Below are 13,209 nucleotides of genomic sequence, written 5' to 3'. Positions count from 1 at the left end.
GATACCCAAATAAGCAAATATGCAAATTAGGTGAACAGAAAATTAGCTCACTACACATACTGTTCTGCACCTTGGCATTTTCGCTAGAAGATCGTCCTGTGTCTGTTCATATAAGGGCTGACTTATTCTTTTTTTACCTGCTGAATAAATTCCACTGGATGGGTGTGCCATGATTTATTTAACTGATCCCCTCCGAATACAATTTTACATTGTTTTTTAATCTTTTTTACACTTGATCAGTGGTTCTCAGCTCGGGATGATTTGGCAATATTGGGAGAGATTTTTGGTTGTTACAACTGGAGGGGGCGATGCTACTGGCTTGTAGTGGGTGGAAGCCAGGGATGCTGGTAAACGTCTTATGATGCACAGGACGGCCCCACCACAGAGAATGGTCCAGCCCACAATGTCAGTCGTGCAGAGGCTGAGAAGTCCTGTGCTGGTTGATCTCTCCAGCGTGTAGGTTGGGCTTGGGGAGTCAGGAGAGAGTGAAGTGTCAAGTCCAAAGTCACAGAACTGGAGCAAATGCTCGTGCCACGAGAATGCTTCCCTTTTCGGAAGGGGTGGGGGGTGGGAAGCTCCCGAGCGTATACCCGCTCAGAGTCGAGAGGAGACATGTCTGGACCACCCCCAGGGGGAAGGGCTTCTCTTGTCTCTCATGTACCATTTTTCCCCCTAGATGCTGCCTGGGAACCCCAGAAGAGTGGGTAGAAGATGCAATTATCCTCAACAAACCAAATGCAGTCATTAAACAGAATCTTGAAGCTCTTAATTACCAGCATATTAGCATGTTACAAATGGGGAAGCAGCATTTCGTATATCATAGCAGAGGCATCGGGAAGAAAAACCTATTTTTACCCCTAATTAAGAGAATATTATGAAATAGTTAGAGAATTAATTGTACTCCAGTACATCTTTATGAGGAAGATAATTGGATAAAGATTGTTTCTTCCCTCCCACATCACAATACTTGCAGGCAGATGGCATTGTTCGGGCTGAGACAGTGTGGTGTATCAACACACGCCATCTCCTCCCTCAGAAGTATTTAATACGTTAATTGGCCTCCTCTTCGCAGGATATTATTATGATTATTTACATCTGTGCAGCACTTCATAGTTTTCAAACACATCCATGTGCACTATCACGTGGCCTCTTATGGGATGGCCAGGAGATTATTATGCCCTTTTGACTGGTGATAAAACAGCTCTGAGGGACCGAAGTGACTTGTCAAAGGCCAGCAGCTGCAAACAGGTGCAGCCAGGATCTGACGTGGGCCCACCCCGAAACGTCGGCTTCTGGACTGTGGGTGATTCTTCATTTTCTCTGCAACCTGGATGGTCCGGTGCAGCCCCCATCCCCAGTGGATGTGTGCAAAACATCCACTGGGAAGGGGGTAAGATAATGAAGGGGGAAGAGGGTAAGATAAAGAAGGTTGGGGCACCACCTGTGCAAGTTCAAATCCCAGCTCTGTCACTTTTGGTTGTTTGACTTTGGGCAAGTAGATGAACCTCTTTGAACCCCAGTGTCTTCATCTGTAGAAGAAGTATCATGATCCTTATGTCGTGGGGCTGCGGTCAGGATTCAAGGAAATGGTGCCCAGAAGATGCTCAGCGTGGCTCCTGGGAGGAGGTGGATCACAGCTGTTGTTACTCTGGCCTGAATTTGTGGGCTCGTCAAACGTTTCTGATTGTATCTGGGCTTCACGTGTGCACACAGCTGTCCCAAACGTGGGTGGCTTCCGTGGCCATGGTTTCTGACGTGTCCTCTGGGCTGCTGCTTGCCTCCAAGCCCTGCTGGTCCTGCCCATGCTGGGTAGCAAGTCCCTTTGGTCTCTCTGGCCACCAGAGCTTCCCATCTTCATGGTAACCGGTCAGCCCAGCAGCTAAGACGGGGATGGCCCTGCCTTTGCAAAATGCCCTAGTGGGGAATGGCCACAGTGGGCTGCGGGTGCACTGTGCTCTGGTGGGGGGCACGTCTCTCCAAGTTATTCCCACAGCCTGTGCCTTCTTAGGGAAAGCCTGGCACTGAGCATGGGCTCACTGCCAGATGCGCATAGAAGCCGGCTTTTGAAAAAAGCAAGCTTTATTGCCAGGTGACGGCAAGGAGACAGGAGGCAGGGCTCAAATCTGTCTCCGCGATCCGGGGTTTGGGACAAGATGTAAGGGTTTAGGGGAATTTCAACCCCGGAAGCTGATCGGCTAGCCTCTAATCAGTCCACATAAGTGACGCGTGCTGCTGAAAGCCAGATTTTCCTTATCGACGGGCTTCTTGCTTCGTAAAGGGCTCTTGGTGGCAACATTTCTATTCTTGCCGTATTGCCGTAGACTGAAGATTCTCAGTTCCAGGGTCATGGTGACATGGAGACAGCCTGGAGACGTGGGTTCCTGTCTTGCACATGTGCTGTGCTGTCTCTGTGAAATAACTCAAGCTTTGGCAAATCAAGAACCTATTTAAGGAGGCAAAACCAGTTTAAGCTGGTCATTGTTTTACGTGCGAAGCCCACATGGTCAAGGCCACCTAACTAAGGCGCGGTCGAGTTCTAGACCTCGCGCTGTCCAAGAATAACGCCTTCCTTTCGAATCCCAGGCTCAGCTGCCGAGCTAGATCCCTTCCTTGAGATGAACTCTCCAGGAGCCTACCCCGGGCGGCAGTGGTTCTTGTCTGCCCAGAACCCCTTCCTCTCATCTCGGTAAACAGACCTCGCTTTTACTGTAAACCGGTGGTTTCCAGGGGAGCTACGTGTTCTTCACTGTCAACCTCTGTGGTTCAAGAAGGGTCAACTTCAGGGTGGTCCAGGTTGAGAATGGCAGCAGCAGCTGCGTCCTGGGTTTTTGGGTTGTGAGCTCGGTCCCGGCCACAGCTAGGGTGGCCTATGTCAAGGGGCGCCCATGGCGAGGAGGGCTCAGCTCGCGTGTGGAAGGCCCTAGCATGCTTCATCACGCTTCCTAGGGTGGGAGTGACCCTGCCGATCATCTTTCTGAGTTTGCAGCATGGAGGGCATAAGAGACCAAGTTCATAGTCCATCCCCATCTCTGCATCAGGTCCAATCCCTTTCCCTGAAGACAGTCACCATACTCTATTCCATAGCTCTCATGTGAGTCTGCTTCCAACTGGCAATGAAGATGAATAAGGAGAGCCTGGACCACGGCACCAGTGGTTTGGACCATCACTCTGCACATGGACCAGAAAACTATGTGGGACCTTAAGCTTACCTTCTTTACTTGCATCAAATTATGACCAGTAGACTGAGCTGCTATCCCTTTGCTTATGGCAAGGGATGGCTTAAATAAATAACTTAGGTTGACCATGAAAAAATAAAAAAAGGGTTAACTCCAGGCCCTTGGTTCCAAGAGTGGACACATGATCAGTGAGAATGCTTGTTTTCCTGGCCACAGATTGATTTACGGATTGGCATGTGACCCATCAGGCCGATCAGAGCCAATCCCAGGACTTTTTAGGGAGTTATTTGAGAAGGGATGATCTTTCTGCTGTGTTTGTTCAGCCGATAGTGTATACACCTGGGACCGTAGAGGCCACTGTGCAAGGACATGGGGCATGCCTTCTGAGAATGCAGCCAACACAGAGGATGACAGAGACCAGACATGGCCAGAGACAAATTCCTGATTATATCATGAACACCTGGATCCAGCCATGCTTGAAGGTTGCAAGTGTGAGTTGAGTTTCAATCATTTGCAACCCAATGAGTTCTGACTAATTCAGGGTCCCACAGCTGCCCCTAGTGTTTAGGCTTCTCTCAAGCCCTCCCCCTCAAGTCCACAAGAAGAGCTGCAATTTACCTGAATTCCATCGATGGGCTGACTTCAAGTTCTTTTCACGGGCAGCCAAAAAAATAGATGCCTTCAAGAGGGGGATGCAGAGAGAGGGGAAAGAAAAAAAAAGTCTCCTAATTTTCAATGCTGAATCTCTCCAGCCTGGAGAGATTCACTGGATCTCTGGATAAAATGATCAGAGATTATCTCTGGATAAATTATCTCTGGATAAATTTATCACTGGATAAAATTCACTGTCTTGCATTTTATTAGGCTTCTTTTTGCCGTTTATTTTCCAAGACCATCTTTGAAACTGGCCATTTTCAAGAGGAAATGACCTAGATTATTTTTTCATGATGGCTGCCCTTTTGCAACCTGGCAGATGTTTAATTAAAATTTTTATTACCTCCTAAAGTTAACATAGAAATGCATGTATTATGGTAGCATAAAGACCCATCTTTGAAACTCTCCTTTCATACTCCAGTCGAGAAAACTATCATTAGCCACATCCTAGCATCTCCTCCTTCAGCATCTCTAGATAGAGCTGGTGCTGTTTGTACAGCCCTGAACTTCAGCTCAGACACAAACTCCATTGTGATACTTCTCTTGAATGCCCCCACCGCCCGGACACAGCCCCAAGCATGTCTTCATTTTTGTTTTGTTGTTCCCTGCCCTGAGCCCTCTCTCAGCACCTGTGACACTCTGTGCTCCGACACGTTTATCTGTCTGTCTCCCTTTCCAAGCTCCTTGAGCACAGTGATTCTATCTCCTTCATACTAGAGTGTATAAGTATTTTGGTCTGGGTTTTATTCATTGGCTATCTCCCCTCAGCTTAGAACACTACCTGATACCTAGTATGTGCTCAATAAATACTAAATGCCTCTCTGCATCCCTCATGCCTTACAGATGGCTTAGTACAGCAGACGGATGCAGGACCTGTAAGAAGGAAAGTTGTTTCCAGTGTCCCCAAAACCATGTTCTCCAAGGCACGTCCATCGTGGGCTCTTCTCCATCCTTCCATCCGCTCGGACACCAGCTGCCTTTCTTTTCATTCATTCATTTCATGTATCCCCCAAACATGGGGGGTTTGATGCCTATGATGTGTCAGGCGCAAATGGATGAACATGCACCTGATATTCTACATGAATGCATTCAGTCTTCACCACAGCACTGTGACGAAGGTACACTGCTCCCATTTTACCGACATGGAATCTAAGACTCTGAGAAATAAAAGAGACAGAGATACCAGATTTAAGTGGTGGAGCTTGGATGAACCCTCTTTTTCTCCAATTGTCTTACACATGCATCTTATCTACCAGCTATTATAGCAGTTTCTGGAAAAGCAGAAGTTGGTGTCTTATATTTTGAGGGAAAGAGGTAGTGAGGCCTCCAGTGGGCTCTCAGGAATAAACAACTAAAACCTCATTGCATGTGTTGCTCTGCCTTTTCTCCCTGCAACGGGGACCCAGTCATCTCACCTTTTCTGAGAAGCAAAAGCCCCTCTGTGTTTCCTGATGGACCTGATTCTGAACCTTCTGGGTCCCTAGCGAACACCATTAGCTGTTCCTGACTTCAGGATGGAAGAGATGCCAGAGGGGCAGGAGAGCTTGTCACACTACCTAGAATGTAGCCACTTTCTACAGAGTTAATGTGAACCTAACATACATACATTATTGCACATACATAACTGTACATGACGGTGCTAAATAATTCAGAGAGGAAGTTGGCAGCTCGGTGCTTTTTAATAGTAAATAATTCAAGTACTCTTTACATTTCCCCCACCCGTAGCTCAGTCTACCTGCCTGCTGTGGAGAGAGAAGCAGGAGTTAGAGAATAAAGAATGCAAGGACCATGATGACTAGAACATTCTCCCCCAGGTATGTTTACATAGTGTGGTGGGCAAGACGATTTGCACTTGCCCTTCGATTTAGGGGCAGAGTAGTTTGGACTTTCAGCACGCTGGCTTTTGTGACATATTTTAAAGAGCAGGGGAAACAAGAAAACAATTTCCCCAGGCATTTACTCTGATTAAAGACTAGCAGGTGTGCCATCGTGTACCCATGCCGTTGTTAGCCATTTAAGTCTCTCAGCCAACTGTTCAAAACGAGTTAGAGGCTTGAGAGCTGTGGGTGTCTTGAGCAGAGCAGCATCCTGGTATATAACGAAGGAGTCTGGGTTCTACCTTACTACCTGTGCAACCCTGGGCGAGTGATGAAGCCTTCCTGTGCCTCAGTTTCTTCTTCCGTTAATGGGGTCCATAACAGGACCCCCATAGGATTATCAGGAAGACCAAATGGGAGTATGCAAGTGAACAGTTTAGCACAGATCATGAATGGGCCTGGAGGGTATTACGCCTAGTGAAATAAGTCAGTCAGAGAAAGACAAAAACTGCATGTTTTCACATATATGTGGAATCTAAAAAATAAAACAAAACAAAAGAGAAACAGACTCATAGATACAGAAAACAAACTAGTGGTTACCAGAGGGGGAGGGGTAAGGACAAGATAGTGAAGGGGATTAAGAGGTACAAACTACTAGGTATACAATAAATAAGTTACATGGATATAATGTACAGCGCAGGGAAAATAGTCTATATATATATATATATTTTTTTGAAGATGTTGGGGGTAGGAGTTTATTTATTTATTTATTTATTTTTGCTGTGTTGGGTCTTCGTTTCTGTGCGCGGGCTTTCTCTAGTTGTGGCAAGCGGGGGCCACTCTTCATCGCGGTGTGCGGGCCTCTCAGTATCGCGGCCTCTCTTGTTGCGGAGCACAGGCTCCAGACGCGCAGGCTCAGTAGTTGTGGCTCACGGGCCTAGTTGCTCCGTGGCATGTGGGATCCTCCCAGACCAGGGCTCGAACCCGTGTCCCCTGCATTAGCAGGCAGATTCTCAACCACTGTGCCACCAGGGAAGCCCAATAGTCAATATTTTATAATAACTTTGGAGTGTAATCTATAGAAATATCAAATTACTATGGTGTACACCTGAAATTAATATTATATTGTAAGTTGACTACAGAAAAAAAAAAGGTTTAGCACAGGGTCGGGCAGTTAGAAACGGCTCCATAAATAGGACCCGATGCCAATAGTAAATCAAACTCCTCCCTTTACTAAGGAGGTCACTGAGGCTCAGAGAGGGAGATGATAAGCCCAAGGTCACACAGCTATAGCTAGCATGACGGGGACAGAAATCAAATCCTTCAAGTCCTCGGTTTCCCATAGAAGTGAACTTATGACAGAAGGGAGGGACAGTGTTGCCTGGTGGGCTGGCATGTAGTGAGGAGACATTTTTTTAGCTAAAGAATTCTTTGGAGTATTAAGTTTTATCATATAGACTTTGCATTTCTCTGTTTTAGTATAAAATAACATTAATTTCTTTTACTGAACACGTATTTATTTAGCCACCATTAGATACCTGGCATGGGGACTATAGCCATAAACAAGGCAGACTAGGTTCCGGTCGATAAGTAAACCAGTTGACAGACCATTTTATATTGTGGTAAGTAAAAAGGAAACCCTAAAATGGGGTAAGGAGCTAGAGAGTGACTGGCAGCTCCTTCTACTGGGGGCCTGGGGTCAGGGAAGGCTTTTGAGCAGGGACAGGAATTGTGAGAAGGAGCTGGGCATCGGTGAGCTGGGACAGAGCACGGTAGCAGAAGAGTCAGCATGTGCAAAGGCCCTGGGGTGGGGCGAATTCAATGACTTAACTTTCCTTTTTAAAATCCAGAATAATTTTCATTATTCTGTGACTGCTGTAAGAATTTATTACGAACTAGGTAGCTTAATAAAACAGAATTGAGTTCTTTCGTAGTTCTGGAAGCCAAGAAATCTGAAATCAAGGTGTCAGGAGGGCTGTGCTCCCTCTGGAGGCTCCAGGGGAGGATCTGTTCTTTGCCTTTTCCAGCCCGGGTTGCTGCCAACATTCCTTGACCTGCAGCTGTATCACCCCAATCTCTGTCTCCATCCTCACATCACCGTCTCTCCTCCCATCTGTCAAGCCTGGCTCGGCCCCAGTCTTGTAAGTGGATTTATAAGAGTGATTTTGTCATTAGATTTAGAGCCCAAGCAGATAATCCAGGATAAGCTCCTCCTCTCGAAATCCTAAAATTAATCACATCTTTTGCCACATAAGGTAATATTCACTCTTTTACCAGATAAGGTAGTATTCACAGGTTCCAGAGGAGAGGACATGGACATATCTTTTGGGGGCCACCATTCAGCCGACTATAACCATTGAGGAAGATGTGTCAGTTTCCAGACGTTAAATTCAACAACAAAGGGGCAAAATTTGACCTGTTTTGAGTAGAGTCAAAAAAAAACCAGTTTCCAGCTGTGTTAGATATTTCTGACAACTTCAGCTTCTCGATATTCAGAATTAGCTCAAAATATGCTGCTTGGACCCAGCAGTGCGGCTGAAACATGGACGTTTGCATTGAAGTCCTTGCAGTCTGTGCTTTCTCTGGTCCTGTTTTTATCTATGGAGGGTTTATGATGTGGCAGGCTCTGTGCTAACCAAACACACCCCTCGGGGAGCTTATTAAAGACAGGTTCTGCTCCTCTCATAGGAACGCTCCTTTAGTGAGGCTAGTTGGGGCCCGGGAATCTGCATTTTAAACACGCCAGCTGATTCTGATCCAGATGCAGGCACTCTGAGATCCCCACCTGGAGAGATGCTGATGTAAAGGGCGGGGGTGGGGGGGACTCGTGCTTAATTATTGGGGGCAGTGTTGGAAAAAATTTCCAGGTTCGCACTCTATTTGGTGGACACAATTGAAGTAACATATCCATTTGCAAGAAGGCTCAGGCATCCTGGAATGCTTTTCTCGAGCAGAGGGCTCAGCTGGTAGAACGAATCCAACATAGGCATCTAAGGTTGGAGAGAGACTTGTGGGGAGCCACCCAGGACAAGAGCCCTGGACTCAGCTTGGCTCTACGTTTGCTGGCCCTGAGGTCTCAGCAGGTCGTTCCCCTCTGTGAGTCTCAGTTTCCCCCTCTGTGAACAGGACCAGCTGGACTGCCTTATGCATCTCACACCCCTGCCTTGAAGAGTCATGGAGATTATTGGGAAGTTACAAATCCCGAGCGTGTCTGGACTTTCCTGCTGTCTGAGGGCTGCCGTGTTAGCCTGAGTTGGCGTTTCTCAGAGGCTGTGACACTGGTGGTGCGTAGGGTCCCCGAGACCACTGCCTGGGCTGATGGTTCCCTAGGAGGACTCAAAGGACTCAACATATGGTCATCCTTGTGGCTATGATTCATTATAGTGAAAGGATGCAAAGCAAAACCAGCTAAGGGAAAAGGCATGTGGGGCAAAGTACAGAGGAAACCAGGCAAAATCTTCCAAGGGTCTTTTCCCGCGAAGACCCCCAGGATGCGATTCGTTCCTCAGCTACGAGTTGTGATGATGCCTATGGAGGGTTGCCCACCAGGGAAGCTCCTTAGAGACTCAGTGTGCAGGGTTTGTACTGGAAGCTGGTCACATAGGCAGCCTCTGCCTGGCACCAGATTTTCAGACCCCCAGAAGGAGAGCAGGGGTCCAGCACAAACTACATCGTGTGTACAAATACCTTAGGTGTAGCAAGCCACCGTTGTCAGTTCATGGGGGTGGGACCCCTACCCACATCTGAGTTCCCGTGTGTTAGCCCAGGATTGTGATGGCGGCCTGGGCCAGTGTGGGCCTCCTGGAATCTGCCCTGGGTCAGTTTTGCAGGAGGCTTTGAGCACCATGGCCCCAGCCTGAGTCTCTAGTCCTCCTGGAGTATTGCTGGGTTCCCTAGTAACCGCATAGCAGACTATTGCCTTCCTGAAGTTGGACAGGGTTGGATTTTGTTTTTTAATAAGGAAGGTCACTTTAAGATGATGCTAAACAAGATTGCACCACAGAGTGAAATGTTCCCTTTTCTACTCTTTTTCAGCCTTTCTGGTTATTTAGGAGAAATTCTCTGCTCTTAGCGTTCTTAGTCTCTTTAGCCTCTTTCTAATAGTTGTGAATCTATCTTTTATTTATTTTTTTCAGCTTGATTGAGGTACGATTGACATATAAAATTATAAGATATTTAAAGTGTATATTGTGGCGATTTGATATTACATATACATCGTGAAAGGATTCCTCCCCCCCACCCCAATGCGATCTCCCTTTTATCTCTATTTATTTATTTAGGCTGTGCTGCAGGGCATGTGGGATCTTAGTTCCCTGACCAGGGATCGAACCCATGCACCCTGCAGTGGAAGCACAGAGTTCTAACCACTGGACCGAGACGGAATTCCCAAGATCTCCTATTTTGGGGGGGCTGCACTGGGTCTTCGTTGCTGCACGTGGGCTTTCTCTAGTTGCAGTGAGCAGGGATACTCTTCCTTGCAGTGCGCAGGCGTCTCATTGCGGTGGCTTCTCTTGCTGCGGAGCACGGGCTCTAGGCGCGCGGGCTTCAGTAGTTGTGGTGCACGGGCTTAGTTGTTCTGCAACATGTGGGATCTTTCCGGACCAGGGCTCGAACCCGTGTCCCCTGCATTAGCAGGTGGATTCTTAACCACTGCGCCACCAGGGAAGCCCAAGATCTCCCTTTTAAACGAAGACAGCAGACTGGAGGCCCGGATCAGTGTCTAGCTAGAATTTAATAATGTGGATATTACAAAGTGGTTACCTTCTCTTTATGGCAAGTACTATATGGTATCAATATAACCTTTCCTCTTAAAACCAAAGTATTTAAGAAAAAAATCACAATCCAATTCATGAAAAATAAAATAACTAATAGTACAATCGTCTATTGTGAACATGGTTCTCGAATGAGAGAACTGGGGGAGACAATGTGGCTGAGACTCAAATTAGACCCAGAAGGGGTCCACAGAAGTTAGTGGGGGGGTTCTCGAAAAGCGCAGGCAAGCTGCTTCCCCGAAACCTGACAGCTGGTGGGTAGGGCTGTTCATTTCCCAGTCCCTGCGCTGGTGAGCTGGGGCCCCTCAACTCTTGCAGGGGAAGATGTAGCTGGTGCCCCCACTTCCCCCAGCATCCCATCCGTGGTATGGGGCCAAGAGTGACCTGCCTGGGCTGGCCAAGCCCTAGAGCTGGGCCCAGCTCAATGCTCGGCAAGAAACTTCACTCAACAGGCAGGGACGGTGGGCCCTTGTAGGCCCTGGCCCCTCCGCTGCTACACGGTCTGCACGCCCTGGAAAGCAGCCCTGGCCAGGAACTGTGTCTCATTCACCGCTGTCCCCCAGGGCCTGACACAAGCCTGGCACATGGCAGGCCGTTACTAAGTATTTGTCGACTGACTGAAATGATGAATGAATGAGCGGTATGACTCCAGAGCTGATGGCGTTAGCTGCTACTTCATCTGTGAAACAGAAATAAAATACTTCTAACCATTTATTACTGAGATCAGCTTGTCCATTAAGATTTAAAGGCAGGGTCGGGCCAGGAGGCCTGGCAAGGGCAGGAGGTTTATTTTCAGAGCAATTCTAAGAGCCTCTGAGGCTTTGCTGTGGGGCTGTGATGAGTTGGAGTCACGCTGTGAAATTTCACCCGGGTGGCCACGGGCAACACAGTGTAAACTTGGGAGGAATTGGAGCAAGAAGACCCCTGCAATGGTCCAGATGATGGAGAGATGAAGAGAGGTGGGGGATGCTGGTTTAAACCAATGTCAGGTAGACCCCTGCATCCTATCTTACCCCCCACAAATGCAATGGAGCGGATTTAAAGCCTTCAGAGAAATATCGTTCCCTGCCACGTCCCAGACCTTCCCCTGATCCTGGGGGACGGAGGAGATGGTCTACGCCGACAGCACTTACACACCCCATAAAAGTTAAGTGTATTTATACATAACAGGCAGGCTTGGAAAACCCACAGTGCAGTAGTTACGGGAAGAAACGTAGCCCTCGGAAGAAACCTCTTAGAACAAGCGACATGTAGCCGGGGACTCTGTTTGGAGGAAAGGTGTCCCCTCTGTGGAACCTGGAAAGTTACAGTTCGACTTGAATTACTTCTAACTCACAGTGGCTCCAAGGCACGAGGTGAAACGGGTAAGGTGGCAGCATTTCCAGGTGAGTGAGGATAAACCATCATTCACAGAGCAACTTCCCGGCAAAGAGCAACTTCTTTTGGAGATCACCAGACATGAAGTGAGAACAAATAATCATACGAGGAAATACCTCTGGAGTGTTTGTATGCGCCCAGCAGCGTTCCAGAGCGTTTATCTGTATTCACCCATTTAATTCTGACCACAGCCCTGTGAGGCTGATACTAATATCTTAGGCACAGGAAGGCTAATAATTCGGCCAAGAAGGCTGCACAGCCAGGGTTCAAACTTGGGCATCTGGCTCCGGGCCCACACATTTACCACCATGTGAGGTCAGGGACCAGTGCTGTCCCCGCCTGGCATCCCGATGGCCCTGGCAATGTGTTGGCCCTGCTGGCCGAATGCTTGGTGGCCTTTGCAGATGCCCAGAGCACGTCTTACTCCTGAGAAGTGACACCCAGACCAGCTTGGTGAACAGCACTTGACGTGGACGATCACATTTGATTCTCACACCTACCCTTTGCGGCAAGGGCTGCGATTGTCTGTGTGTTACAGACAAGGAAACAGGCACAGAATGCGTATACACTTGGCCCTAGTCCCCACAGCTACTAGGCAGCCAAACCAGCCTGGACTTCAGGCTGACTAAAGCCTTCTCTGTTTTTCTGAAACCTCCAGGCTGTAAGCCTTTATTTCCCTATTTCAAAGCCAGACCAGCCTCGTTCATTTTGTTTCTTTTTTTAATTGAAGTATAGTTGATTTACAATGTTATGTTAATTTCTGCTATACAGCAAAGTGACTCAGTTATATATACATATACATTCTTTTTTATATTCTTTTCCATTATGATTTATCCCAGGATATTGAGTATAGTTCCCTGTGCTATACAGTAGGACCTTGTTGTTTATCCATTCTATATGTAATAGTTTGCATCTACTAACCCCAAACTCCCAGTCCATCCCTCTCCTACCCTATCCTTGTTCTTTTTATAGGCATTAAGACTCAGAGAGGTTAAACACTCTGCCTGAGATCACACAGCTGGTTAGTAGGGAGATGGGACTCAAATTCAGGTTGGTCCCAGTCCAATGCTTACACTCTTTCTTCCCTTCCAAGCAGTTTAGACTGACCACGATTTAAAATTATGGGGCATCTCCCTTTTGAAGCAGATTTCCCATGGGGAGGTGTATGGTGATAGTCTCTGGCCAGACCAAGAACTTGGATTGGGGAGTCAGGGAGATGGGGTTCTAATTCTAGACCTGGCTCTCACCAGCGGCATGGCCACAGCTGGTCATTCTCCTCTCTGAGCCTCCGGGACGACAGTAAGAGCACCACCTCCAGGCTGGTCATCAGGACGAAGTGAAATAATCCCCTAGGGAAACACAGACTCCCAATGGCCCGGATTTGTGTCCGTGCTCCCCCAGTATCCAAATCAG

The 13,209-nt window shown here is 47.7% G+C and overlaps 1 long non-coding RNA gene across 1 annotated transcript in view; it reads left to right on the top strand.

Annotated features, from left to right (window-relative positions):
- The window catches only part of LOC113609586 (uncharacterized), an 80,954-nt gene extending 75,762 nt beyond the window's left edge, over window positions 1-5,192 (top strand). Inside the window, exons 4-5 of the long non-coding RNA XR_003428711.1 lie at window positions 3,500-3,667; window positions 4,674-5,192. This is a non-coding gene — a long non-coding RNA (uncharacterized LOC113609586). The remainder of the gene's footprint in view (window positions 1-3,499; window positions 3,668-4,673) is intronic.
- The last annotated feature ends 8,017 nt before the right edge of the window (window positions 5,193-13,209 follow it).

The sequence above is a fragment of the Aethalodelphis obliquidens genome, unplaced genomic scaffold (genome assembly GCF_003676395.1).
Source record: "Aethalodelphis obliquidens isolate GAN/ISIS:26980383/991018 unplaced genomic scaffold, ASM367639v1 scaffold57, whole genome shotgun sequence".
Lineage (NCBI taxonomy): Eukaryota > Metazoa > Chordata > Mammalia > Artiodactyla > Delphinidae > Aethalodelphis > Aethalodelphis obliquidens.
This window is presented reverse-complemented; position numbering and strand designations above follow the sequence as displayed.